This window comes from Aquarana catesbeiana, linkage group LG02 (assembly GCF_042186555.1).
Source record: "Aquarana catesbeiana isolate 2022-GZ linkage group LG02, ASM4218655v1, whole genome shotgun sequence".
In the NCBI taxonomy this organism is placed as follows: domain Eukaryota; kingdom Metazoa; phylum Chordata; class Amphibia; order Anura; family Ranidae; genus Aquarana; species Aquarana catesbeiana.
In genome coordinates, this window is record NC_133325.1 from 569,334,026 (window position 1) to 569,361,424 (window position 27,399).

The following is a 27,399-nucleotide window of genomic DNA, read 5'->3' on the forward strand; positions in this document are numbered from 1 at the left end:
CCTAATCGTTCTCTTCGCTCCTCCCAAGACCTCCTGCTCTCAAACTCCCTTGTCACCTCATCCCATGCTCGCCTTCAGGACTTCTCCAGAGTCTCCCCCATCCTCTGGAATGCTCTTCCCCAATCCGTCCGATTTTCTCCTACTTTATCCACTTTCAGACGATCCCTGAAAACTCATCTCTTCAGAGAAGCCTATCTGGCCCCCGCCTAACAACTGTACATTTATCTTCTCAATCAGCACATCACCCACAGTTATTACCTCTTGTATCTCTTGACCTTCCCTCTTAGATTGTAAGCTCTAAGGAGCAGGGCCCTCTGATTCCTACTGTATCAAATTGTATTGTATTTGTACTGTCTACCCTCAAGTTGTAAAGCGCTACGTAAACTGTTGGCGCTATATAAATACTGTATAATAATAATAATAATAACACTGGTTGATTCGGTGCTCTTTCAATATCGGAACCCTGGTACTACATTACCTCGGAACATTTTACTCAATTCTTTTCTTCCATTTATTATCCGATATGCCCTCTGACAGAGTAGTTACTCGGAAGCAAAAGTGATAAATGGCCTTTTGGACAAGCAGCACTTAAAGGTTAAATGATAACTCGATCATCACATAGGCTGGGTGTAGCTCCTTTAAACTCTCCTGCTTGGTGGGCGTGTACAAGGGACTGACATCAATAAGAAGGAGCCCTCGCACTCCACCATTATGTCCAGATGAAGCTACACACCTTGTTAATGTGAAACGCGTCAACGTCACTTCCGTTCGGACGTCACGACGCGGCGTCATTCTCCATGGAGGCTGGCGGGCCCATACACTAAGGGATGGAATACGACCAGTAGGTCAAGGCAACTATAAGGGAAGACGTCTGGGTGCATACCTATGGATCTATACCCGTCTGCCAACATAATGCACTTTTTAGTGACAGCACGCTAATGTCACGAATATCAAGTGGGAGCAGAACATAGTGGATGATTTTACGTCCTCCGAAGTGTCTGAGGGTATTTACTGGCGACCCGGAAGTGGTAAAGTATTATAATGTCCCCACTCTCTGTTTATGACTAACATCATAACCGATGCTGCTAGCTGCTGATGCCGATCGTTGATTGGAATATTTTCTTACAAGTGTACACGCCCGCACTACACACGCATCTACAGACTCTGTCACCGCCAACACCTGATTGGTATCCTACTTACTCTGCACTATTAACAGACCATATACGGGAATAATTCCCAGTACAGTCCACATAGGATTATAGTACCCATTTTCTCTTCCCCTCTTACCTCCTCCTTTTCCTACTTGGCTCGAGCCTCCCCAGGGGGTTTATGTCAGCCTAAACAGCTATACTCAGTAATAGCTGGATTATTCATTTTGGCTGGGCAGACATCCATTTCCTTGCGTCCGGACGCTGTTTGTCTATTTTTGCTGCATGTTGTTTTGTCCCCCAGTCTGTGGTTGTACCGATTGACCCCTACAGGCCATTCGGCAATCTGCATTTAGGGTAGTTTAGCAAAAGGTTTATACTCTTTTATCCGTGTGTTATATTTTTTGTACCACTTTAATAAAATTTTGAATAATTACATTTTACGTGTATTGCTTTTCAGTAAGCCCCATCTTTCTCTTGGTCTCCTCTCTGTTGGGACATACAGTTTTTTTGATGTAAGGGGGGCTCCACTGGGGACATCTGATGTAAGGGGGGCACCACTAGGGACACCTGATGTAAGGGGGGGCTCCGCTGGGGACATCTGATGTAAGGGGGGGCACCGCTGGGGACACCTGATGTAAGGGGGGGCTCCACTGGGGACATCTGATGTAGGGGGGGGCACCGCTGGGGACACCTGATGTAAGGGGGGCTCCGCTGGGGACACCTGATGTAAGGGGGGGCTCCACTCGGCACACCTGATGTAAGGGGGGGCTCTGCTGGGGACATCTGATGTAAGGGGGGCACAGCTGGGGACACCTGATGTAAGGGGGGCTCCGCTGGGGACACCTGATGTAAGGGGGGCTCCGCTGGGGACACCTGAAGTAAGGGGGGGCTCCGCTGGGGACACCTAATGTAAGGGGGGCTCCGCTGGCGACACCTGATGTAAGGGGGGCTCTGCTGGGGACATCTAATGTAAGGGGGGATCCGCTGGGGACACCTAATGTAAGGGGGGCTCCGCTGGGGACATCTGATGTAAGGGGGGCTCCACTGGGGACATCCGATGTAAGGGGGGCTCCGCTGGGGGCACCTGATGCAAGGACAGACTCTGCTGGGGGCACCTGATGCAAGGACGGACTCTGCTGGGAAACCTGATGCAAGGACGGACTCTGCTGGGAAACCTGATGCAAGGACGGACTCTGCTGGGGCAACTGATGCAAGGACGGACGGCTGGTGGCAGGCGACGTGGCAGGTGACACGCTCAGGGATCCTCACTATGGTGAGTTGAATAATTTAATTTTATATTACAATGTAATAATAGAAATAATGCACTTCAATCATCCTGACACCATATCAACCATGGTGCCGGGATGATTGAAGTGCTAACACCAGGTGTTTGGAGTATCTTTATCTGCTGATTGTTAAACTTTCTAAAATACACATATTTCCAGTGTTGTGTAGGATCTGGGCGCGCGCCGCATTTTTAGTTCCCCCTGTGCCACGCCCACAAACGAATGCCCCACCCCTAATTATAACAAGACTCCACCTACAGCCAAAAAAGTGTCCCTAAAAATTTTTTTGCAATGTTGGCAACTATGCAACTTTTTGAGATGAAAATGAGGGACACCTATCAGCAAAAGTATGCATGCATAGGACACACCCCTTGCCACACCCCCTTAAAGGAGAATTGTACAAAAAAACAAGATTGGTTAAACTCACAAGTGCTTTTTTTTACCACTAGTATTCCTTTATTTTGGCTTTTGGAATTTACAAATGCAGCAATTTAGAAATCAGATGAAAGGTTTAGTGCTGGAAAACACTTTCTGATAGATAAAAAAAGCATTTTATATACAGCTATATAGATCAGACCAAAATAAAGGAAAAATGAGAAGGAATGAGGGACAGAGGGACATTGCTTCAAATCAGGGACAGTTGGGAGCTATGGAATTGACCATTAACGCACAAACATGCATTAACCTGTGTGCGTTTACACAGCTCGTCAGTAGTAAATGGGAGAGGGGGTGTAAAGCTGTAAGCCTGCCTGGGGCCCTGTTTGGACTTGAGGAAGGCTTTTCTTATAACTATGTAGAGCTACACAGAGCTAATCTTGAATAGGACAATGGCGCTTTATGAATCCATTGCCGTGCTCCATTCACAGTATCAGTCCCCTGTCAGGGCTGAGTAGAGCGATCGGGGCGGGGTTAGAGAGACTCGGCTCCGCCTCCTGTCACAGCTGCCATGTCAGAGCAGCGAGCGAAGCACAGTGGGGTGGGCGGACTCTCCAGTGCTGCACCGGAAGTAGCTGTAACATGTTGTCATTTCCTAGGCAGTGGTTGTTCCGGAGACATTTGCGTTAGGTAAACAGGTCTGTTCTACAGCTATTATTGATTATAAACGGTAACGGTTTTGCGTGTGCGGGGTGAATGACTGTTGGAAGGAGTGATAGTACGGGTGTGAAGGCTGTGCTGAGAAGCAATGTTGTCATTGAGGCAGTGTAGTATGCTGCTGTCTGCAGGTTACCAGAGAGCTGATTATGCACTACACTCCTCTAGATTCTTTGTGTTTGGCTGACTTGTTTTGCATTGATTGGACCTCATTTTATTAATAGCTGCATGTTGTAGCCTGCTGTCAGCATTTGTTATTGTATCAGGGTGTCTGATGACGTATCACCACCATTTTATTATAGCCATGTTTATTTTAGACTTCTTATTTATAAATCGCTTTACAATGTGTCATTGAGAGTGAATTTAGAAATGCATCTAAATCTGCCTCTCCTCCGAAGTGCGATCCGCGTTTTAGAACGTTTTTCAGAAGCAATTGACAGGTAAGGATGAGCTCAGACGTGTTCGCAAACAGCAAGTCCAGAGCCCGCCAGAAAGTCGGCGCTGCACAGCGCTAATCACAAGCTGTGAGACATTTCCTGATCTCTGCAGCCGCGCATCGGGGCAATGTCTCACTGCTTGTGATTAGCGCTGGGCAGTGCCGGCAGCAGTTCACACTGCACTATGCGAATTGCTGGAAGTGTCAGTTTAAAGTTAATGACACCCCCCAAATCAATTTGCATATCGCAAACACCTAATGCTATCCGATTCTGCTGCGGACCAGAAAAAGGGTCCTGTGCAAGTTTGGTTCGAATGTGATATTTGTATGGCTGAAATCACATCGCACAGACATTGCATGTGATTTGCGCTGCAGTGCGATGCAAACCACTTCCGATGTCGGACAGCACAGCAGTGGGCACTGGCCCATAGCCGATATCAGGTGCCGATATTCTGTAAATTTAAAGAGGTTGTAAACCTCCACAAAAAAAAAGAAAAACAAACCCTGCAAGACAAAGACATAATGAGCTAGTATGCATCACGTACTAGCTCATTTTGAAATACTTACTTCAGAACAATGCTATGTTGGCACTCTGAGTGCACGCCGGACATCTTCCACTGGAGTTACTTCTGGGTTTGGGGCTCCAGCGCTGTGATTGGCCAGAGCCACGGTAACATCACTCCCGCGCATGTGTTGCGGGGTGATGGCACGAGTACTGAAGAAATGGCACCAGTGGCCCCTTTCTTCAGTGCACATGCACCGATGACGTCGGCAACATCGCATATACTGAATATCTCCTAAACTGTGCAAGTATAGGAGATATTCAAGGTACCTACAGGTAAGCCTTGCTATAGGCTTGCCTATAGCTAAAAGTGGTGTAACAGGGTTTACAACAAGTTTTTATACGGTCCTTTTTACTTTATTTTTTTATCACTTTTATTGATGTCATAAGAAATGTAAACATCCCTTGTGACAGTAATAGGCAGCACAGGTACTCTTTATGGAGGGATCTGGGGTCTGAAAACGCAGTTCAACCCTGCGTTTTTAACCACTTAAAGACCAAGCCTTTTCTGGAACTTTTTGTTTACAAATCTAAATCCAGTATTTTTTGCGAAAATTACTTATAACCCCCAAACATAATATTTTTTTATTTTTAGCAGAGACCCTAGGTAATAGTGATCGTTGCGAAAACATGTCACAAGGTATTTGCACACCGGTTTTTCTAAATGCAATTTTTTGGGGGAAAAAATACATTTTAATAAAAAAACACAATATATACCCCAATTTGTTTGTATAATGTGAAAGATGATGTTATGCCAAGTAAATAGATACATAACAACATGTCACACTTTAAAATTGCACATGCTCGTGGAATTGTGACAAACTACGGTACTTAAAAAAATCTCATAAAAGGTCAACGCCTTTTATAGGTTACCTGTTTAGATTTACAGAGGAGGACTAGTCCTAGAATTATTGCTCTTGCTCTAAAGTTTGCAACGATACCTCACCTGTGTGAACACCATATACATATGCGACTTTTGTATGTGTTTTTTTATTTTTTGATCACTTTTATTCCTATTGCCAATGAATGTGAACTTTCCTTATAATAGAAATAAGAATGACAAGTCCTCTTTATAGAGAGATCCGGGGTCAAAAAGACCCCAAATCTCTTTACCTTTTACAAGCAAAAGATCAAAAAAAAAAAAAAAGAGACAATCTAGTCTCTCACTGCCTCAGTGACCAGCCGACCACACCATTGGATCATTTCCCGGGTGAGCCAGTGGAAATAGTAAGCCTGGAAAACACCGGAGGGAGGACTTTTGCTGTGTCAATGTCAGAAAGTTTTGGGGCTCGTTTACACCACAATTTTCACATGTAAGTTTACATGCATTTGTTACATTTGTTATTGTTTTTAATGTGTTTGGGCTGTGTATTTTTTTTGTTTGTTTATGGCTTTTACTGAGTTACGTTTACATGAATTTGCAGTGCGTTTATGTGCTTTCCACTATGTTTCCATGCTGTGCTTTTTTTTTTTTTAAACACGAAACGCCAGCCCTATCTAACAGACACCAGCCCACACATGTTTTAGCATGTGGACTGGTGGGAATGAGCCATAAGTAAAACTATTCATCCTGTTAATTCATTTGAGATGTTTTATAGTCATATGCTTGTAAAAACACTTGATTACTACAACAATATTAACAATCTGTTTGTAAGTGATATAAATGAGGATTTGGTTGGTTGAGGTAGGCAATTTTATTCTGATGACACAAAGGTCTGTAATAGGTTGTAACATGGAACATGATTTTGAGTTTCTGGAATATTGGTCAAAGCAGTGACTATTGCAGTTCAGTGTTTTTAATTGTAAAATTATGCACTTTTATAGAATACAATATTGAGTGTACAGTGTTTTGCCAGAAATACAGAAGACAACGATTTTGTTTCTGAATGAACACAGTGAGCGGTCACTCCTGTGTTCATTCACCCGTGAAGCATAGTCAAGTGTTTACTATGCTTCAGTTTGTGAATGAACAGGAAGCTGCTCAGCACAGGGCACTCCCCATTCATTCATTGTCCAGTGCAGCTGAGAATGCAAAGAAACAGACTAAGGACTCTATGTCCTTTGTCCCTTTCTCTGTCTCAAAAAAGAGACATCAGGGTATGTTTAGACCCCCGATATCTCACCAAAGCCCCCCAACAGGGCTGTAAAATATAAATAAATACATTGTCAAAAAATATAAATAAAATTGGAAAAAAATTAAAAAGCATAGTAAGGCCTCATTCACACGGGTCGAGCAACAGTGTATGCCATGCAGGGCCATGTTGCATGGGGATACACAGGTATATCTTGCATCCATTGATGTCAATTGGGATGCAGCAGGTGTTTGGACACAGCCACTGTTCACAGCTTGACGTCCATGTGGATGCAGAAGAGTGCCCTCAAACTTGCACGGCTTGCATTCGGGGCTGTGCACCCACACCTACACAGATGTCAGATTGGGAGCCGCAGCTGTGTCCATGATTCCCAGTTGCCAACAATGGGGACTGCCTGCATGGGGATGCATGGAACACCTGTGCATCCCCATGAGGCTAAACACTGCTTTAGTACCAAAAGCGAACAAGGCTTTAGTAGGAATTTAGCATAATTTTTGTGAGCATTGCTGTGTTTGTATCTGCTAATTATGATTTTAGTGTATTTTTTAGCAAAAACATTGTTTTGATAAACATTTGTGCAAATTATCATGGGGCCTAAAAAATCTTTATCTTCATTTTATTCTACTGGTCCTATGCTTTCAGAAAACGTATGGTTTGGCGGGTCTTTACCAAACTGTGAAATCCTGTAGGTGAAAAAAAAAAGAAAAAACTATTGAAAATTTGAAAAAATGGTCTGGTCACCTTAGTTTAAATGTGGAGTGCAGGGCCTGGCAGCAAAAGGGTTAAACACACTAAGGGCATAAATTAGGTTCAGGAGGGCAGAATTTTGTATATGAAGCTAAGATCATAAACTCCAGTGTTTTCACAGGCAAATTCTGAACTTTGCCCTACTGTATGCAAATCTAACAAAACAATTCTGGAGTAAGAGAGCATTCACACCAATACACAAGATTTTTGTTTATTTTTTGTGCCCTGTTTTAAACGTTTTGTAATGAGATGTTACGTGGCGTCCCCCAAGGAGGAAACCTAGGCTAGACAACAATCCAGTGGTTGAGTTAGAGCACCTGTGCCCTTTGCCATCCAGTAAGGGTGTTAAGAAAGAAGTCTGGCTATCCTGTGGTTCACTGGGGAATCCGACAAATCCAGCTGAGACCAGCCTTGAGAAGGTATCCGGATGGTGGCTCCACTTTTGACCTAGGAAAAATCTGGAGAGACTGTCCACCTCGATATTCTGAGAACCTGGGAGTCATACTTTATGTAGATCCTGAAAATTAGCTTCTGCCAAAACCACAAGTTCCACTTCTCTGAGGAGGGTCCAGCTGTGGGTTTCTTATGATTTTGAATGCGGGAAACCACTGCCCTGTTGTCTATGTGAAGCATGATCGGTCAAAGTCATATATATGGCAATAGGATTGTGAGCACCATCAATGTTGGATGAATTCCAGCACATTGGAAACCTTCCCCTTTGCTGGCAAGCTCCATCTGCCCTTAACTCTAAGATGGTTGTAAATGGCTTCTGTGCTGGCTGCAGTAACAGTGGTCTATGGCAGAGGGCCTAAGGAACGAGATTGAGTGAGGGTTTCTTGGCTTGTCCACCACCAGAAGCTCCTGTGCATCTGGGGGGAAGGTCTTTATGATTTGATTGAGATGTCTTCTCCATTGAGCGAGAAGCTCACTCCTAAACTTCCTGAGGTGCCAGTGGGCCCAGGGCACCCTTGAGATAGCTTTCTGAAGTATCAGTCTGATATTTTCTAAAGAGGGGGAGAGCTGGTATTGAGTATAGAATGGGGCCCCCAAAATAGATGATAGATGGGTAGGTTCTAGCTGGGGATGCACCGAATGTTTTTTTTGGTGCCGAAACCGACACCGAAAATAAATCTTCCTTGATCCCGAAAACCGATACCGAAAGTGACTGTTTTTAAAAATATTTTTTAACAGGAAATGGTCAGCGACTGGGGACATGGTACAGGAGATGGTCAGAGACTGCAGAGATGGTACAGGAGATGGTCAGAGACTGCAGAGATGGTACAGGAGATGGTCAGAGACTGCAGAGATGGTACAGGAGATGGTCAGAGACTGCAGAGATGGTACAGGAGATGGTCAGAGACTGCAGAGATGGTACAGGAGATGGTCAGAGACTGCAGAGATGGTACAGGAGATGGTCAGAGACTGCAGAGATGGTACAGGAGATGGTCAGAGACTGAGGACATGGTACAGGAGATGGTCAGAGACTGAGGACATGGTACAGGACATGGTACAGGAGATGGTCAGAGACTGGGGACATGGTACAGGAGATGGTCAGAGACTGGGGACATGGTACAGGAGATGGTCAGAGACTGGGGACATGGTACAGGAGATGGTCAGAGACTGGGGACATGGTACAGGAGATGGTCAGAGACTGGGGACATGGTACAGGAGATGGTCAGAGACTGGGGACATGGTACAGGAGATGGTCAGAGACTGGGGACATGGTACAGGAGATGGTCAGAGACTGGGGACATGATCCAAGAGATCAATGCAGCCTCACCAGTGCCTGTCAGATGCAGCCAGCGTCCCCAGTAGTGCAGCCAGTGAAGGGAGAGGAGAGCCGCCGCCTGTATGATTACAGCGCCGGGAACATCACAGCTTTCATTTCAATAGCTGTGTGTTCCCTGCTGCGCGCCGTCACATACAGCCCCTCCCCTTGTCTGGGCACTTTGATAGACAGATCACCCGTCCCATCTCTAAGGTTAACAGAGAATGGTCAGAAAAAGAGAAAATATCCAGTGAGCAGGAGCTGTGGGGCCAAAAATGCCTTGTTGATGTCAGAGGTCAAATGAGAATGGGCAGACTGGTTTGAGATGATAGAAAGGCAACAGTAACTCAAATAACCACTCGTTACAACCAAGGTGTTCAGAATACCATCTCTGAATGCACAACACATCGAACCTTTAAGCAGATGGGCTACAGCAGCAGAAGACCACACCAGGTGCAACTCCTGTCATCTAAGAAAAGAAAACTGAAGCTACAATTCGCACAGGCTCACCAAAAGTGGACAGTGGAAGATTTTAAAAACGTTGCCTGGTCTGATGAGTCTCGATTTCAGCTGCGACATTCAGCTGGTAGGTTCAAAACAGCATGGCTCCATCCTGCCCTGTATCAATGGTTCTGGCTGGTGGTGTAATGGTGTGAGGGAAATTTTCTTGGCACATTTTGGGTCCCTTAGTACCAGTTGAGCATCATTTTAAACGCCACAGCTTACCTGAGTGTTATTGCTGACCATGTCAGTTATGACTACAGTGTACCCCTCTTCTGATGTCTACTTCCAGCAGGATAATGCACCATGTCACAAAGCTCAAATCGTCTCAAACTGGTTTCTTTAGCATGACAAGGAGTTCACTGTACTCCGATGGCCTCCACAGTCACCAGATCTCAATTCAATAGAGCACCTTTGGGATGTGGTGGAACGGGAGATTCACATCATGGATGTGAAGCTGATAAATCTGCAGCAACTGCGTGATGCTATTATGTCAATATAGGCCAAAATCTCTGAGGAATGTTTCCAACACCTTGTTGAATCTATGCCATGAAAAATGAAGACTGTTTTGAAGGCAAAAGGGGGTCCAACCCGGTACTAGCAAGGTGTACCTAATAAAGTGGCCGGTGAGTGTATACTGGTCATGTGGGTGGAGATAAGGGTGGAGTGCTATCATTAGTATGCTGCCATGGATAGACACCAGGAATAGCAAGTATTAACGCTTTCTGGTGCATACTGCCAAGCTGTTGTTTTTCCTAGTCCAAGCAAAGTACACTTTAAGTTCACTTTTAGGAACATGTGATACCTGTATTTAGGATGTAGCATGTTCCTAAGCACTAACCCCCCTCCCACTCCCATGGCCGCTGTCACATTTAAAATCAGCAAAGATTTGTGAACTAATAAACTACAAGTCCCGTACCACTGGAAGACAGATTTGTAGTTAAAGGGGTTGTAAAGGTTTTGTGTTTTTTAACCTTTTATGCATCCTATGCATTAAGGTGAAAAAACACCTGGCAGTGACCGGTCCCCCGTTTTACTTACCTGAGCCCTAGAACTTGACCCACGGGGATGCTCTGTCTTTCTGCCCAGGGTTCTCGGCTCTTGATTGGATAGATTAATAGCAGCGCAGCCATTGGCTCCCACTGCTGTCAATCAAATCCAATGACGCGGGGGGGGGGGGGGGGGGGGGGGCGCGGCCGAGTCCTGGATTCGGCCTCTTTTTACATCAAATGCTGGACTCAGGAGCGCACCCACAAGGTAACCCCCTCGGGAGAGCGCTTCTCTTAGGGGGTTATCTCATGAGGGGAGGAGCCGCGAGAGCCACCGAGGGACCCCAGAATAGCAGGTTTGGGGCCACTCTGTGCAAAACAAGCTACACAGTGGAGGTACCGTAAGTATGATATGTTTGTTTTAAAAAAAATAAAATAAAAAATTAACAAACCCTTACAATCACTTTAATGGACTACGAGCCCTTTGATCAGCACGCTCGTAGTCCATTCATTCTTCCCCCAGCTTTCTAACTGAAATACATACAGAGATACTGGCAAAGAGCTGGAGGGAGAGCCTGCAGGACTATTTTTCTAAAATGATTTTTATTATACTGGATTTATATAGCACCAACAGTTTGCGCCGCGCTTTACAACATGAGGACAGACAGTACAGTTACAATTCAATTCCATACAGGAGGGATCAGAGGGCCCTTCTCGTTAGAGCTTACAATTTAAAAGGGAGGGTCAAGTGATACAAAAGATAATAACTGTGGGGGATGAGCTGATGAAGAAAATAAAAGTACATTTGTTAGGTTCAGGTAGGATAGCCTTCTCTGAAATATTTAAAAAAAGTTTTTTATACTTGCCTGCTCTGTGCAAGGGTATAGCACAGAGCGGCCTCTTACCTCCTCTTCTGGAATACCCCGCCAGGGTGCTCTGTCTCTTCTCTGTATACCACCATAGAAAGCCACTTCCTATGGTAATCAATTTTATCTGGTGCCCAATAGCGCCTGCTGCTCTAAACCAAGCCTGTGAGAGAGGGGAGAGAAAATCTGCAAACGTGCACATCGCTGGATTGATGTGAGAAGTGTAAGTATTTAGGGAGAAGGGAGGAAGAACAGCCACTTAGGCCCCTTTCACACTGGGGCGGTTTGCAGGCGTTATTGCGCTAAAAATACCGCCTGCAAACCGCCCCAAAACAGCCTCCGCTGTTTGTTCAGTGTGAAAGCCCGAGGGCTTTCACACTGAAGAGGTGCGCTGGCAGGAGAAGAAAAAATAGCGCTGTTTTACTGCCGACGCCCCCTACCGCCCCAGTGTGAAAGGGGCCTTAAAGTTTTTTTTACCTTAACATAGAATGCATTAAGATTAAGGTAAAAAAAACTTTTAACTTTATATCCATTTTAAATCGCTTCACGGTCCACTAGACTTACTGCAGCTCTTTATCTTACTTGTAGACAAAACACTAGTATTTAAAATGATTGTAATGTCTAGTTTTTTTTCTATAAAAATAACAAACCTGTCATACTTATCTGCTCTGTTGTAGTGGATTTGCACAGAGCAGCCTGGATCCTTCTCTTCTTGGGTGCCTCTTCTATGCTGCTGGCCCCTCCCTCCTGTCGAGTGCCCCCACAGCAAGAAGCTTGCTATTGGGTCACCCGAGCTGAGTCACAGCTACGTGTATCCATTCAGGCACAGGGCCATGGCCCAGCCTTGCCTCCTCTCCTGATTGGCTGACTGACTTTGATTGACAGCAGCGGGAGACAATGGTGCTGCTGCTGTGTCTGATCCAATCAGCAGGGAGAGTCTCGGACAGCTGAAACACACGTGGACATCGCTGGACAGAGCTGGAGCTCTGGTAAGTATTGAGGGGCTGAGGGGGGCTGCTACACACAAAAGGCTTTTTATCTTCATGCATAGAATGCACGAAGATAAAAAAAACTTCTGACTTTACAACCCCTTTAATAACTGCAATAGTCTTCATTTTAATTTTTTGTATATTACGGTCATTTGCTTTATGATCGCTTTAAAAATTATTTAAAATTAATGAAAATTTATAATGAATTGTGTTATTTAAACATATATTGATTGTTCTTACACTTTTTTTTTTTTTTTTTCAGTTCACAAATGTTTTTTCCAACAATTTTTTACAAGAAAACAGGTGGAGCTTAAGGCAAGGTTAGAAAAATGTTGACATACCAGTTACACATAAACCAATATAATAGTTTTCACCGTCTGACCTGAATAAATTGTGAAAATAATATTGAACACATTTTATTTGAGCTGCCTGTTTTATAGGTATAAGTTATGGCTGATGTCCTGTATATGACCTTGAAAAAGTTACATACCTGAACTATTTAAAGCTGAACTCCAGGCAAATGACTAAATGTAGGTATATGAACTGTTTTATTGGCCAGAGGATTTGTAATTTTCCAGCCACTTTTGGGATTCATACACTTCTGTCAGGCAGCACAGCCAGGTTGGTGACACAACTTTATTAGAGTTGAAGAGCCATATGTTATACAATCTTCTTCAGTTTTCCTTTAGATGTAACAAAACCACATAGTGTGAGGTCATACCTAAACACTTTCAATTTGTATGCAATCAGGCAGACCCAATTTTCTAATGTATAGACAGCTTAAAGCGGGGGTCCACCCACACCGCCAAAAAAAAAATTAAAAGCCAGCAGCTACAAATACTGCAGCTGCTGACTTTTAATACATGCCCACTTACCTGTCCCAGGGTCCAGCGATGTCGGCAGCGGACGCCGAGAACCCGCTCGGTTCCCGGCAGCTGCCGCCGCAATCCTAGGTGAGGGAATCAGGAAGTGAAGCGTTGCGGCTTCACTTCCCGGTTCCCTACTGCGTATGCGCGAGTCCCTAGTGGTCCCCGCTCTCTCCTGGGAGCTGTGTGTTCCCAGCAGACAGCGCGGTCGGGACGGGAAGAGGCATAGACTCCCATGGGAGTCTATGCCGGAAGTGGGTGCAAATACCTGTCTTAGACAGGTATCTGCACCCCCCTCCCCCCTGAAAGGTGCCAAATGTGACACCGGAAGGGGGGAGGGTTCCGAAAAGCGGAAGTTCCATTTTTGTGTGGAACTCCGCTTTAACTTCATCCTCCCATTTACCTTTGGTGCTCATTTTCTGGCTCAGCGGATCCAGTGTTGTCTTCTTCTGTCACCCCGCTGTCTTCACACAGGTCCTGTCCCACGCCAGCATCTTCCTTATTATGTCATGGGGAGCTGGCTATCCCTTCCTGCTTCATCAGATGACCTAATGATAACACAGTGCCAGATCTCACGCATGTGCACATAGATCTGGTGTTGTGTCCATTTCCAAGCTGTTCCATGAATGGTTGATTGGGCTGAGCACCAAAAGCTACCTCATTCTTTGCACTGGTGGGTGCTGTTGAATCTCCCACTACCTAAGATTTCACCGTAGAAGGGGTTCACTCTAAGGCACTGAGCACTGGTGTCATCTGCTGGGTGGAGTGTTGTGTGTGTGTGTGTGTGTGTGTGTGTGTGTGTGTGTGCGCGCGCGCGCTCAATGCTCTTTCCTGCCATTCAGCATAGAGGAGGCATCATCCTGCTTTGCAAGATAGACACATAACCTCCAATCTCTGATCTGGCCCGTCTACAGTGCCCTTGATCACTTCATAGGCCATGAGCTGTGTGGATTTTTGAGTATCTGAGACCTTGGTTTGAACCTTGGGCTTAGTTGCATTACCATCATACAGTTGCAAATTGTCTGCATCTAGTTACAGAGGGGAGGATTCTACTGCCTGAATGTGACTGGCTCCCTATGGAGCCGGTTCACATATCTCCGGGGCGGCTGCGGAGCGCGCTGTGCGTCTTTGACTCCGTTTCAGGGCCGAATTCAGGCATAGAATCGGCCCTGATTCATCCCGGGAACAGGGACGCACAGCGCCCTGACGCATGTTGTAGTGTGAACCCAGCCTTAAGGTTCATTTCCCAAGTTTGTGGCTTTTTAAATCACAATTAGTGTCTGTGTATAAATAGTCAATGAGTTTGTTAGCTCTCACATGGATGCACTAAGCAGGCTTGACACTGAGCCATAAGGAGGTAAAAAAGAACAGTCAAAAGACCTGCGTAACAAAGTAATGGAACTGTACAAAGTTAGAAAAGGATATAAAAAGATATCCAAATCCTTGAATATGCCAGTCAGTACTGTTCAACCACTTAAGAAGTGGAATAATTGGGGATCTCTTGATACCAAGCCAAGGTCAGGTAGATCAAGAAAGATTTCAGCCACAACTGCCACAGGAACTGTTCGGGATACAAAGAAAAACCCACAGGTAACCTCAGAAGAAATACAGACTGCCCTGAAAAAAGATGATGTGGTTGTTTTAAAGGAGCACAATACGATGATATTTGAACAAAAAAGAGCTGCATGGTCAAGTTGCCAAAAAGAAGCCTTTACTGTACAAGTTCCACAAAAAAGCCTAGTTACAATATGCCCAACACCACCTTGGCATGCCGCATTGGCTTTTTTGTGGCATTGGTGCAGTAAAGGCTTCGTTCTGGCAGCTCGACCATGCAGCTCTTTTTTGTTCACGTATCGTTGAATTGTGCTCCTTAAAAACAACCACGCCGTCTTTTTTGGAGAGCAGCCTGTATTTCTCCTGAGGTTACCTCTGGGTTTTTCTTTGTATCCTGAGCAATTCTTCCGCCAGTTGTGGCTACAATCTTTCTTGGTCTACCTGACCTTGGCTTAGTATCAAAAGATCCCCTAATTTTCCACTTCTTAATAAGGGATTAAACAGTACTGACTGGCATATTCAAGGATTTGGATATCTCTTTATATCCTTTTCCATCTTTGTAAAGTTTCATTACCTTGTTACATAGGTCTTTTGAATGTTCTTTTCTGCCTGCTTAGTGCATCCATGGGAGAGCTAACAAACAACTATTTATACACAGACACTAATTTATGATTTAAAAAGCCTCAAATGTGGGAAATTAACCTTTTAATTGCCATTTTAACTTGTGTGTGTGCCACCTTCTGTGTTTGTACCAAGGCCAAACCTTCTAGGATATGTAAACTTTTTATCAGGGCCATTTGGGTGATTTCTGTTTATTATGCTTTAAAAAGGATCCAAAAAACTATGTCGTAATAAATGGCTTCATGTGATTGCTATCCTTAAATAAAAGACAGGTTTTTTTTTTGGTATGATCAAGTCATATTTTCAACAATAATACCACATTTTCTGCCAGGGTATGCAAACTTTTGGGCACGACTGTATGTGTATGTATGTGTGTGTGTGTGTGTGTGTATATATATATATATATATTTTCTCATCATTTGAGGTTGGTTACCTCTGCAGTTAACCCTTTGAGCACAAAGAGCTATCACCATTGTGTTTTAATGGAAATGCACCATTCACACTTTCTAACAATTCTGACCTTAAGAAATATCAGTAATGCCGCGTACACATGATCGGAATTTCGGCCCGCAAAAGACCGATGAGAGTTTCTCATCAGAAAATGCGACCGTGTGTATGCTTCATCGGTCTTTTGCTGGCCGAATTCCAGCCAGCAAAAGATTGAGAGCATGCTTAATTTTTCGGTCGGGAAAAGTTCCTATCCGAAAATGCGATCGTCTGTTGCAATTCCGATGTGCAAAATCCCTACACATGCTCGGAAACAATTCGACGCATGCTCGGAAGCATTGAACTTCATTTTCTCGGCTTGTCGTAGTGTTGTATGTCACCGAGTTCTTGACGGTTGTAATTTCAGCGATCTTTTGCATGACCATGTGTATGCAAGGCAAACTTGAGCGGAATCCCGTCGGAAAAGCCATCATATCTTTTTCTGATGAGAAAACCGATTGTGTGTACGCAGCATTACACTTACAGCTCAGTGTCACTCTGTGTGTGGCCGCAGCAGCTTGTGCAGGGGGATTCCTCTTAAGGTAAGAAATCTGCCGAATGCTTTTCTCCCCCCTGAAGGGACCAAAAGTGTTAGGAGGACAGCTGTGGTTGTACCCCCTTGTAACTCCCCCCCCCCCCCCCCCCCTCTGCGGGGGATGCGGAGGTCCCATTTTTTCTGCATCAAAAAGTTGTTTCCCCTGCCTGCTGTGTAAAGGGCTCTGCTCTGCCCCCCCCGTGCTGGGTCTGCGGACCTGAAAAGCTGCCCACGCTTCAGTGCGGGAATATTTTTTCAAATGAAAAGGAGGGGGGTGGGTTTATGAAGGGGGCGGGGCCAAGGTGCGGCGCCGTGCAACGTCCACGAGTACGCACGGAGGCCTAAAGGATCAGCTGGAGCAGTCTCTCCACGGCAGCGAGGAGGAAGCAAGCAGCCTACACTGGGACACAGGAGCGGTGGGGCACGAAGGGTGGCAAGTGGCATTCCTGATACAGGAAGGACTTTTTTCCCAGCACTAGGCTGAACTTAATAGCGGCTTTACTGTCATGACCATGTTCAGCGATTAAGTGCAATTTAATAGTGCCTCTGCTTTTGTGCTTAGGACTATGCGTACCAAAAAAGACAAAGACCAAAAAGGTACCAAAGGTTTCACCCCCGGGCGCTAGGATTTCCAGTCGCATCTCCACACTGTCACCCTCTCCTGAAATACCAATTATGGTGAGCCATTGGAACAAATTGATGGTGCAACTGCTTCTCACATCTCAGCCCCTGTATATGTGACTGAAGATGTCTTTTGCTCCACCCTGCAGGGTCTGGAAGGAAGATTAGCGGCTTTAATCACATCCTCCATTCAAATTGATAGGAAGCGTGCTAGATGCCCCTCCCCCACTTTAGACCCTTTGCAAGGGGAACAGTGGGCACAGGATGAGGTGTTACCCTTAGGCGATAAGGAGGAAAGACAAACCGATGATTCCTCTGTGGTGGAAACAACGGTAGATGAATCTTTTTAAGCCTCACAGTCTGAGAAATTGCTGACACAATGTCTTAGGGAGATGGTTCGTTCTACTTTCATGCTACCCCTAACGGAGTCTGCTGAAAGCTCAGTTTCTTCTTTGGGTTCCTTAAAACCTTCACAGCCTTTGAATGTTTCCTGTTCATGCATTACTAGAACAGCTTATTTATGCTGAATGGGATCACCTGGATTAGCATTTTCTCCCTCCAAAGAGATTTTCAATTCTCTATCCCATGGAGGAGAAATTCACCAAAAAATGGAAGGTACCAGCAGTTGACGCTGCGATTTTCAGTGTGAATAAAAGTCTAACTTGTCCAGTAGACAATGCACAAATGCTTAAGGATCCAACAGATAAAAGGTTGGAATTCCTGTTAAAATCCGCTTTTTCCTTGGCAGGTGCCATTACTCAGCCTGCAAGCGCTGCAATAGGCATCTGTCAATTCCTAAAGGTCCAATTTAGACAGGCCCTTAAAGAGGTTCCTGCACAACAAGCCCGGGAATTGGCCGAACTACCAAAAGCATCATGCTTTGCCATAGATGCCATTAAAGATTCTATTCACCTGGCATCCCGCCTTACGCTTATGCTAGTACATATGCGTAGAATCCTGTGGTTAAAAAATTGGTCAGCTGAAGCACCATGTAAAAAGCTCCTGACTGGATTCCCTTTTCATGGGGATTAGCTTTTCAGGGATGATTTGGACAAATACATCCAAACAATTTCTAGTGGGAAAAATACTCTTTTGCCAGTCAAAAGAAAGTATAAACGCCCCTAATTTAAGCTAGCTCTTTCTCCTGCGCCAGGGGCTTCCGCCTCTAGGCAGTAGCCACGGCCTCTGCCGTCAGTCTCTGGAGGAAAACCTCAGGGTCAGACCCAGGCTCAAAAGAAGTCCTGGGGCCGGAAACCTGCAAAGCAGAATCCTAAAGCCTCATCATGAAGAGGCACCCCACCCTCGCCAGGGTGGGGGGGAGACTTCTGCAGTTTTCAGAAGTCTGGCAAGAGGAAATTCAGGACAGATGGGTCATCTCCACGGTAATTCTGGTGTACAAGCTGGAATTTCGGGACTTTCCTGAGGTCAAACGTTCCCAAAGATCCAGAGAAAAGGTAATCTCTGTTTCAGGCACTAGACTGATTAATGGCTCAGGGGGTGATCATGCAGATCCCCACAGAAGAGCAAGGTTTGGGGTTTGGTTCAAACCTCTTCACAGTACCAAAACCGAATGGAGATGTCAGACCATGGAGATAATTTATGAGGGCATGTTTAGGGGCGGAATTGGGGGCAGGATAGAGGTTGGGGTGGGCAACTAGTGGCGAGTAATGCCCTGTACACACGATCAAACATTGATCGGACATTCCGACAACAAAATCCATCTGATTTTTTCCAACGGATTTTGGGCCAAACTTGTCTTGCATACACACGGTCGCACAAAGTTGTCGGAAAGTCCGATCGTTCTAAACGCGGTGACGTAAAACACGTACGTCAGGACTATAAACGGGGCAGTAGCCAATAGCTTTCGTCTCTTAATTAATTCTGAGCATGCGTGGCACTTTGTGCGTCGGATTTGTGTACACACGATCGGAATTTAAACAATCGGATTTTGTTGTCGGAAAATTTTATATCCTGCTCTCAAACTCTGTGTGTCGGAAATTCCGATGGAAAAAGTCCAATGGAGCCCACACACGATCGGAATTTCCGACAACAAAATCAGATCGCACTTTTTCCATCGGAAAATACGACCATGTGTGCAGGGCATAACACTTAAGGCCTGGCTGGTAGCTAAGGACTTGTAATTTTGAGCCCTGCTGTAGCTGTACTTTTTTTTAGGAAGGACGGAAGGGGGGTTGCTATCTTTTAATCAAAGAATAGTTAGGAATAACTGGAGCTTCTAATTATAACATGTTTTATTGAAAGAATGACAGTTTTAGACAGGGAAAGGGCAAGGAGAGGGAGAAAAGCTCAAAGCTTGAGTGTAAAGCTAGCCATACACTGAGTAAAACTTTGATCAGTGTTTGGGCTCCCTACTTGACAGAAGTTGATTGTTTAATGGTACCGCTGTCAGAATACATTGAGGTTGGTTTACCAACACTGAAGAGTGTAAAATATACACATATACACACACACACACACACACACACGGGAGGGAACAACTAATCGATTATGCAAATAGTTGACAACTATTTGCATAATCGATTAGTTGGCCTGCATACAGAATTCATTATTTGTTTATATATCAAAAAATACAGTGCAGCACACATACAGCTCAATACACTGTCCATACATGTCAGTAAGTGCAGTGCCTCATGGGACATGTAGTCCTGGCCAGGAAGTGAGTGGTTCTAAAGGCAGAAGATTTTTTTTTTTACCTTGCTATTGGGGCACTCTATACTATACTTTGCAGCTGTCTATTAGGGCAGGAGGAGGACCCCAGCAGAGGAGAATCAGGGCTGTTCTGTGCAAACCATTGCACCGAGCAGGTAAGTATAACAGGTTTGTTGTTTAACCACTTTAAGACCAGCCTCGTTTTGGATTTTAGGTGTTTACATGTTTAAAACAGGTTTTTCTGCTAGAAAATTACTTAGAACCCCCAAACATTATATATGGTTTTTCTTCTAACACCCTAGAGAATACAATGGCGGTCATTGCAATACTTTTTTTTGCACCGTATTTGCGCAGCGGTCTTATAAGCGCACTTTTTTTGGAAAAAATTCACTTTTTGAATAAAAAAATAAAACAACAGTAAAGTTATCCCAATTTTTTTTTTATATTGTGAAATATGTTACGCCGAGTAAATTGATACCCAACATGTCATGCTTGAAAATTGCGCCCGCTCGTGGAATGGCGTCAAACTTTTACCCTCAAAAATCTCCATAGGCGACGTTTAAAAAATTCTACAGGTTGCATATTTTGTGCTACAGAGGAGGTCTAGGGCTAGAATTATTGCTCTCGCTCTACCGGTCGCGGCGATACCTCACATGTGTGGTTTGACCACCGTTTTCATATGCGGGCGCTACTCGCGTATGCGTTCGCTTCTGCGCGCGAGCTCGTCAGGACGGGGGGTTTTAAAAAATTTTTTTTTTATTTTTATTATTTATTTTACAATATTTTATTTATTTTTACACTTTTAAAAAAAAAAAAAAATGTGTCACTTTTATTTCTATTACAAGGAATGTAAACATCCCTTGTAATAGAAAAAAGCATGGCAGGACCTCTTAAATATGAGATCTGGGGTCAAAAAGACCTCAGATCTCATATCTACACTAAAATGCAATAAAAAAAAAAAAAAGAAAAAAAAAAAAAAGTCATTTAGAAAAATGACATTTGAAAAAATATGCCTTTAAGAGGCGTGGACGGAAGTGACGTTTTGACGTCGCTTCCGCCCAGCAGTGTCATGGAGACGAGTGAGCGCCATCTTGGCCTCACTCTTCTCTATACACACCATGGCAGAGGACGCGATCGCCTCCGCCGCTACCGACGGCTCCGGTAAGCGGCGGAGGGCACCGGATCGCGGCGGGGGGGGGGGCCCTCTCCCGCCACCGATAAAAGTGATCTCGCGGCGAATCCGCCGCAGGGACCACTTTTATCTGAAAGCCGGCCGCCGCACGAAAACGGGGATACCGGGGTTATGGCAGCTAGCTGCTGCCATAACAACGATATCCCCGTTCAAACTTAGGACGTACATAGTCGTGCGGCGGTCGGGAAGTGGTTAAAAGGGAAAATCACTTTAAAGACTGTGCGCAGGGAAGATCAGCATCTGAACCCAGAGAAGGTGGAGGCTGATAGACTGGAGGTAATATAAGGCATTACAATTACATTTAAAATAAACTTTTACCAGTATTGTGCATTATATTTAAAACTAGAAAAGGTACAATTTCTGGGGAAATTGTGAAAAGTGTTCTTGCCTCTACAACTGGAGTGGGCGGAGTAACTGGGTGGGGTGGAGTGGCTTGAGTAACTGTGAAAAGTGTTAAAAAGCTTAATATTTTAAAAAGTATAAATAGTAGTAAAAAAGTTCCATCATTCGCTGAAAGAGCTGAACATTTTTTTCAAAATGAATTTTTTTTTTCAAAAATGAATTTTTTTTAATCAAAAATGATTTTTTTTTCTTCAAAAATGTTTTTTTTTTTTTCAAAAGTAATTTTTTTTTTCAAAGGTAATTTTTTTTTTTCAAAAATGAATTTTTTTATTTCAAAAATAATTTTTTTTTCGAAATTATTATTTTTTTTTAAGTAATTTTTTTTCAAAAATAATTTTTTTTTTTTCAAAAATATTTTTTTTTTCAAAAATATTTTTTTTTTTTCAAAACTGATTTTTTTTTTTTCAAAAATTATTTTTTTACTTTTTTCAAAATTTTTTTTTTTTTTTCAAAAATATTTTTTTTTTTCAAATATATTTTTTTTTCAAAAATAATTTTTTTTTTACATGGGGCGGTCATAATGTTTTGGCTGATCATGGGGTGGTCATAATGTTTTGGCTGATCATGGGGTTGTCAGCTTTTGTCACTTCCCACTCTAGTTTTGAACATTTCGCCATTCATTCCTATGGGACCAATTTCGCCGCAAAAACGTCATTTCGTGGACCATTCGGCGAAACATTCCACAAAGTAATAACACACCAATCGGGAACAATCCGCTCGTTTCGGTATATTGTCTCTGTAGTGTGAAAACTGTGGGAGGAGTCTACAAGTATTATCAAGTCTAGCAGATGAAGTCACATGCATTTGGAGTGTCTCAGCATCTTGTGTTTACAACCACTGTTTCCTAGCAACGCTCATGCCCTGTTTATGCTTCCCAAATACTGCTTCATCAAAACTGCCCCATCAGAATTACCCCATCAAAACTGCCCCATCATATTCCTCTATTATAAATCAGTACATGGTGTGTCTGTCCCCTCCCCCGGGCTCTGTAATCAGCTGAGATGCTCCAGCTACCTTCCCCCCTGTGTATAACAGAAGCTTTGGTAACCATGGCAACAAAACAAACACTAACAGTACACTCTGATTAATGGCTAAAATTTCCTGAAATGACCTCTAAACAAATGGCCGTATTTTAAAAACTATACATCCTACAGCGAAGATCTTTATATTGTGAGAATCACAAGACCCAGACCTAGATTTTGATACATAGTATGTCTCTGAAATATTAAAATTGAAGGCACGGTCACAGTTTAGAAATTGCCCTTCAAATTTGAAGGGGCTAGAGTGTAGTTTCAATGAATGTCAATGGACGGCGTGAGTTGCAAACAAATGGTCATATTGTGAAAACTATCAGGACTATGGCTTAGCCATGGACATATTTAGTGGCAGCAGGGATAGCTGAACGTTTTGATATAAGATTTGTGTAGGTGGGCTTGAAAATGAGGGAGTGGCGGCAGTTTAGAAATCATGTTCTGATTTTCCAGCTTTTGTCATCTCCCACTCTAGTTTCCCCATTCATTCCTATGGGACCAATTTCGCCGCAAAAACGACGATATTTCGTGAACCATTCGGCGAAACGTTCCACAAAGTAATAGCACACCATTCGGGAACAATCCGCACGTTTCGGTATATTACTTGTCTATGTAGTGTAAAAACTGTGGGAGGAGTTAGGGTGGTAAATTTGGCTATAATAATAAGAATAATATATATGTGAGATAACAGTAAGTGGTCTTGCTATGCAAGAACACTTAATGATCATAATCATAAAAAAAAGAAAGTCTCAGTTTTTAGTATATATTATTACTTTCACTGTTTACAGTATAAATTAACCCCTTATAGTAGCGATTATCTGCTCTTTTTTTACCATGAAAGGGCTAATTTTAGTTTTTTTAACCCCATGATGACAGGTGATACAAAAAAAAAAGCATGCTGCTGCTACTAAACATCTTAAGCCTGGTTCACACCTATGCGTTTTTTGGTGCTTTTTGTAGAAACGCACTACAGTTCATTTAACATGGTTTCCTATGGGATACGTTCACAGCCGCTGCTTATTTGGAAAGGGTTTAAGGACTTTTTTGGTTCACTAGACTTCAATAGAGAAGGTGCAGAAAAGCATGTAGTGCGTTGTTGTCGCGATTTGCGTTTTTTTTATCTGCCCAACAACAAATTGGCAAAAGAAAGCATAAAAAATGCAAAACGCAAATTGCAGCAAAATCGCATGTGCAAAACAAAACGGCACGACAGAAATGGATCAAAAGCAAACTACATAGGTGTGAACCGAGCACGAGAATATTCTGAATGAAAGAATGTCGTTTGAAAATTTCACTTGCATTTAACATTTAGTTTTAAAAAGAATGTAATTTCTGAACAAAAACCATATACACTGTCTGAAAATTCCTTTGACCAAGAAGTTTTCCATTCTGCTCCTTCGAATGTTCCCATCACTGTGGTCGAAAACGACCATTGCTTTGATGCCACTAACGATTAGAAAATCGAGCGAACGTTCTCAAAATGACATTTTCTTTGAAGGAAGACATTGTTTTTGTATGGCCAGGATAAGTGACAGCAGGCGCTGGTAGCTTTCATCAAGCCACCTGCCTATGACAAGGGAGTCTGTCATACATAATATATTACATTACTGTCTGAAAATTGACAACCTGTCTTTTTTTTTTTTTTGTTTTAATTTTTTTTTTCTTTTAACAAAAAATTTGCTCTCTGAGTTTGATAATATTTGATAATATTTACCAGATTCAACCTTTAATAGTATATACAGTATATCTCTTCCGTCTGATCTGATTCTCAGATTCTCAGAGTGGATTAGAGATTTTGCTCCCTAACCATATTGTTGGTTATTTAGATTTACCACTGCATAGAGATATTTAAGAAGAAATTGCTTTTATTTTAATTTTTACATATTAACTAAATTATACACCAGACTTTTTTTAAGGTTATTATCCAATTAGTCGAAACAATAATAGGCCAACTAATCGATTATGAAAATAATCGTTAGTTGCAGCCCTAATACACAGTATTTCACAAAAGTGAGTGCATCCCTCACATTTTTGTAAATATTTTATTCTGTCTTTTCATGTGACAACACTGAAGAAATGACACTTTGCTACAATGTAAAGTAGTGAGTGTACAGCTTGTATAAAAGTGTAAATTTGCTATCCCCTCAAAATAACTAAACACACAGCCATTAATGTCTAAACGGCTGGCAACAAAAGTGAGTACACCCCTAAGTGAAAATATCCAAATTGGACCCAAAGTGTCAATATTTTGTGTGGCCACCATTATTTTCCAGCACTGCCTTAACCCTCTTGGGCATGGAGTTCACCAGAGCTTCACAGGTTGCCACTGGATTCCTCTTCCACTCCTCCATGATGACATCACGGAGCTGGTGGATGTTGGAGACCTTGCGCTCCTCCATCTTCCATTTGAGGATGCCCTACAGATGCTCAATAGGGTTTATTTCTGGAGACATGCTTGGCCAGTCCATCACCTTTCCCCTCAGCTTCTTTAGCAAAGCAGTGGTCTTCTTGGAGGTGGGTTTGGGGTTGTTATCATGTTGGAATACTGCCCTGCAGCCCAGTCTCCGAAGGGAGGGGATTATCCTCTGCTTCAGTATGTCACAGTACATGTTGGCATTCATGGTTCCCTCAATGAACTGTAGCTCCCCAGTGCCGGCAGCACTCATGCAGCCCCAAACCATGACACTCCCACCACCATGCTTGACTATAGGCAAGACACACTTGTCTTTGTACTCCTCACCTGGTTGCCGCCACACATGCTTAAAACCATCTAAACCAAATAAGTTTATCTCGGTCTCATCAGACCACAGGACTTGGTTCCAGTAGGTCCATGTCCTTAGTCTGCTTGTCTTCAGAAAACTGTTTGCAGGCTTTCTTGTGTATCATCCTTAGAAGAGGCTTCCTTCTGGGACAACAGCCATGCAGAACAATTTTATGCAGTGTGCTGGTTATGGTCTGAGCACTGACAGGCTGACCCCCCCCACCCCTTCAAACTCTGCAGCAATGCTGGCAGCACTCATACATCTATTTCCCAAGGACAACCTCTGGATTTGATGCTGAGCACATGCACTCAACTTCTTTGGTCGAGCATGGTGAGGCCTGTTCTGAATGGAACATGAACCTGTCCTGGTAAACCGCTGTATGGTCTTGGCCACCATGCTGCAGCTCAGTTTCAGGGTCTTGGCACTCTTCTTATAGCCTAGACCAGTGATGGCAAACCTTGACACTCCAGATGTTTTGAAACTACATTTCCCGTGATGCTCAACTACACTTCAGAATGCAAGAGCATCATGGGAAATGTAGTTCCAAAAAATCTGGGGTGCCAAGGTTCGCCATCACTGGCCTAGGCCATCTTTATGTAGAGAAACAATTCTTTTTTTCAGATCCTCAGAGAGCTCTTTGCCATTAGGTACCATGTTGAACTTCCAGTGACCAGTATGAGAGAGTAATGCCCCGTACACACGGTCGGACTTTGTTCGGACATTCCGACAACAAAATCCTAGGATTTTTTCCGACGGATGTTGGCTCAAACTTGTCTTGCATACACACGGTCACACAAAGTTGTCGGAAAATACGATCGTTCTGAACGAGGTGACGTAAAACATGTACGTCGGGACTATAAACGGGGCAGTGGCCAATAGCTTTCATCTCTTTATTTATTCTGAGCATGCGTGGCACTTTGTCCGTCGGATTTGTGTACACACAATCGGAATTTCCGACAACGGATTTTGTTGTCGGAAAATTTTATAGCCTGCTCTCAAACTTTGTGTGTCGGAAAATCCGATGGAAAATGTCCGATGGAGCCCACACACGGTCGGAATTTCCGACAACACGCTCCGATCGGACATTTTCCATCGGAAAATCCGACCGTGTGTACGGGGCATTAGAGCGATAACACCAAATTTAACACACCTGCTCCCCATTCACACCTGAGAACTTGTAATGCTAACAAGTCACATGACACCGGGGAGGGAAAATGGCTAATTGGGCCCAATTTTGGACATTTTCACTTAGGGGTGTACTCACTTTTGTTGCCAGCGGTTTAGACATTAGTGGCTGTGTGTTGAGTTATTTTGATTGGACAGCAAATTCACACTGTTATACAAGCTGTACACTCACTATTTTACATTGTAGCAAAATGTAATTTCTTCAGTGTTGTTACATGAAAAGATATAATAAAATATTTATAAAAATGTGAGTGGTGTACTCACTTTTGTAAGATACTGTGTGTATGTATATACATATGTGACAGACCTAGCCGGGACAGAGGCTTTTGGAGGGGACTGAATGCTAGCCTCTTGCCTACCGATTATGGGCCCTGGCATTTGGGGGAATGGTGCTCTTTGTGAGCTGTATGCCTGGGGACCCTTGAGGTGGCGTTACTTTAGATTCAGGTCCATGTCCCCCAAGACACACAGACTCTGGGGACCCTGGATATGCCATATTACAAATGGTGACTGATTCATACTGTTAGGACACATACTGTTAGATGCTAATGTCATCAACTCCAGCCAGCTGCCTGTTGTCTTCTATAATGTAAATGAGTCTAGTGTGGCTTCTCTTTCAGCCATTGTTGTCTGGGCTAATTAACCCCGCAATTGTATGAAGGAGTTCTGTGTTGAGATGTATGATAATGTGTATTGTATAGACGGTGAGCTAGGAGACGTGAAGTCTGTCCTAAAGGTCATGTCTCTGAGTCACCTAGGCTGTCTAAAGGATTAGATAATTAGCTCATGTTAATTAGGTTTCTGGTGAGAGGTTGAATTTTCATCCTGCTGTATATATTTGTGTGAGATCTCAAAATAAAGATTCATTCCTGGTTGACCCTCAGTACAGAGCCTTGTCTCGTACTTGGAGGAGAATTATTCGTATGGGTTTTTTGTTCGGCTGATTGGAGTGTTCGGTAACTGCCTTTGTGTTTGGGAATGGAATGTCCTAAAT

At 43.5% G+C, this 27,399-nt stretch overlaps 1 protein-coding gene across 3 annotated transcripts in view; it reads left to right on the forward strand.

Moving 5' to 3' along the window:
* Positions 1-3,375: 3,375 nt before the first annotated feature.
* The window catches only part of ADIPOR1 (adiponectin receptor 1), an 89,227-nt gene continuing 65,203 nt past the window's right edge, over positions 3,376-27,399 (forward strand). Inside the window, exons 1-2 of one of the 3 annotated variants that reach the window (XM_073616067.1) lie at positions 3,469-3,510; positions 12,743-12,800. The gene's annotated coding sequence lies outside the window, so the exon portion shown is untranslated. Of the gene's footprint in view, positions 3,511-12,742; positions 12,801-27,399 lie in introns of all 3 variants that reach the window. The other 2 variants (XM_073616066.1, XM_073616065.1) reach the window with 2 other exon arrangements.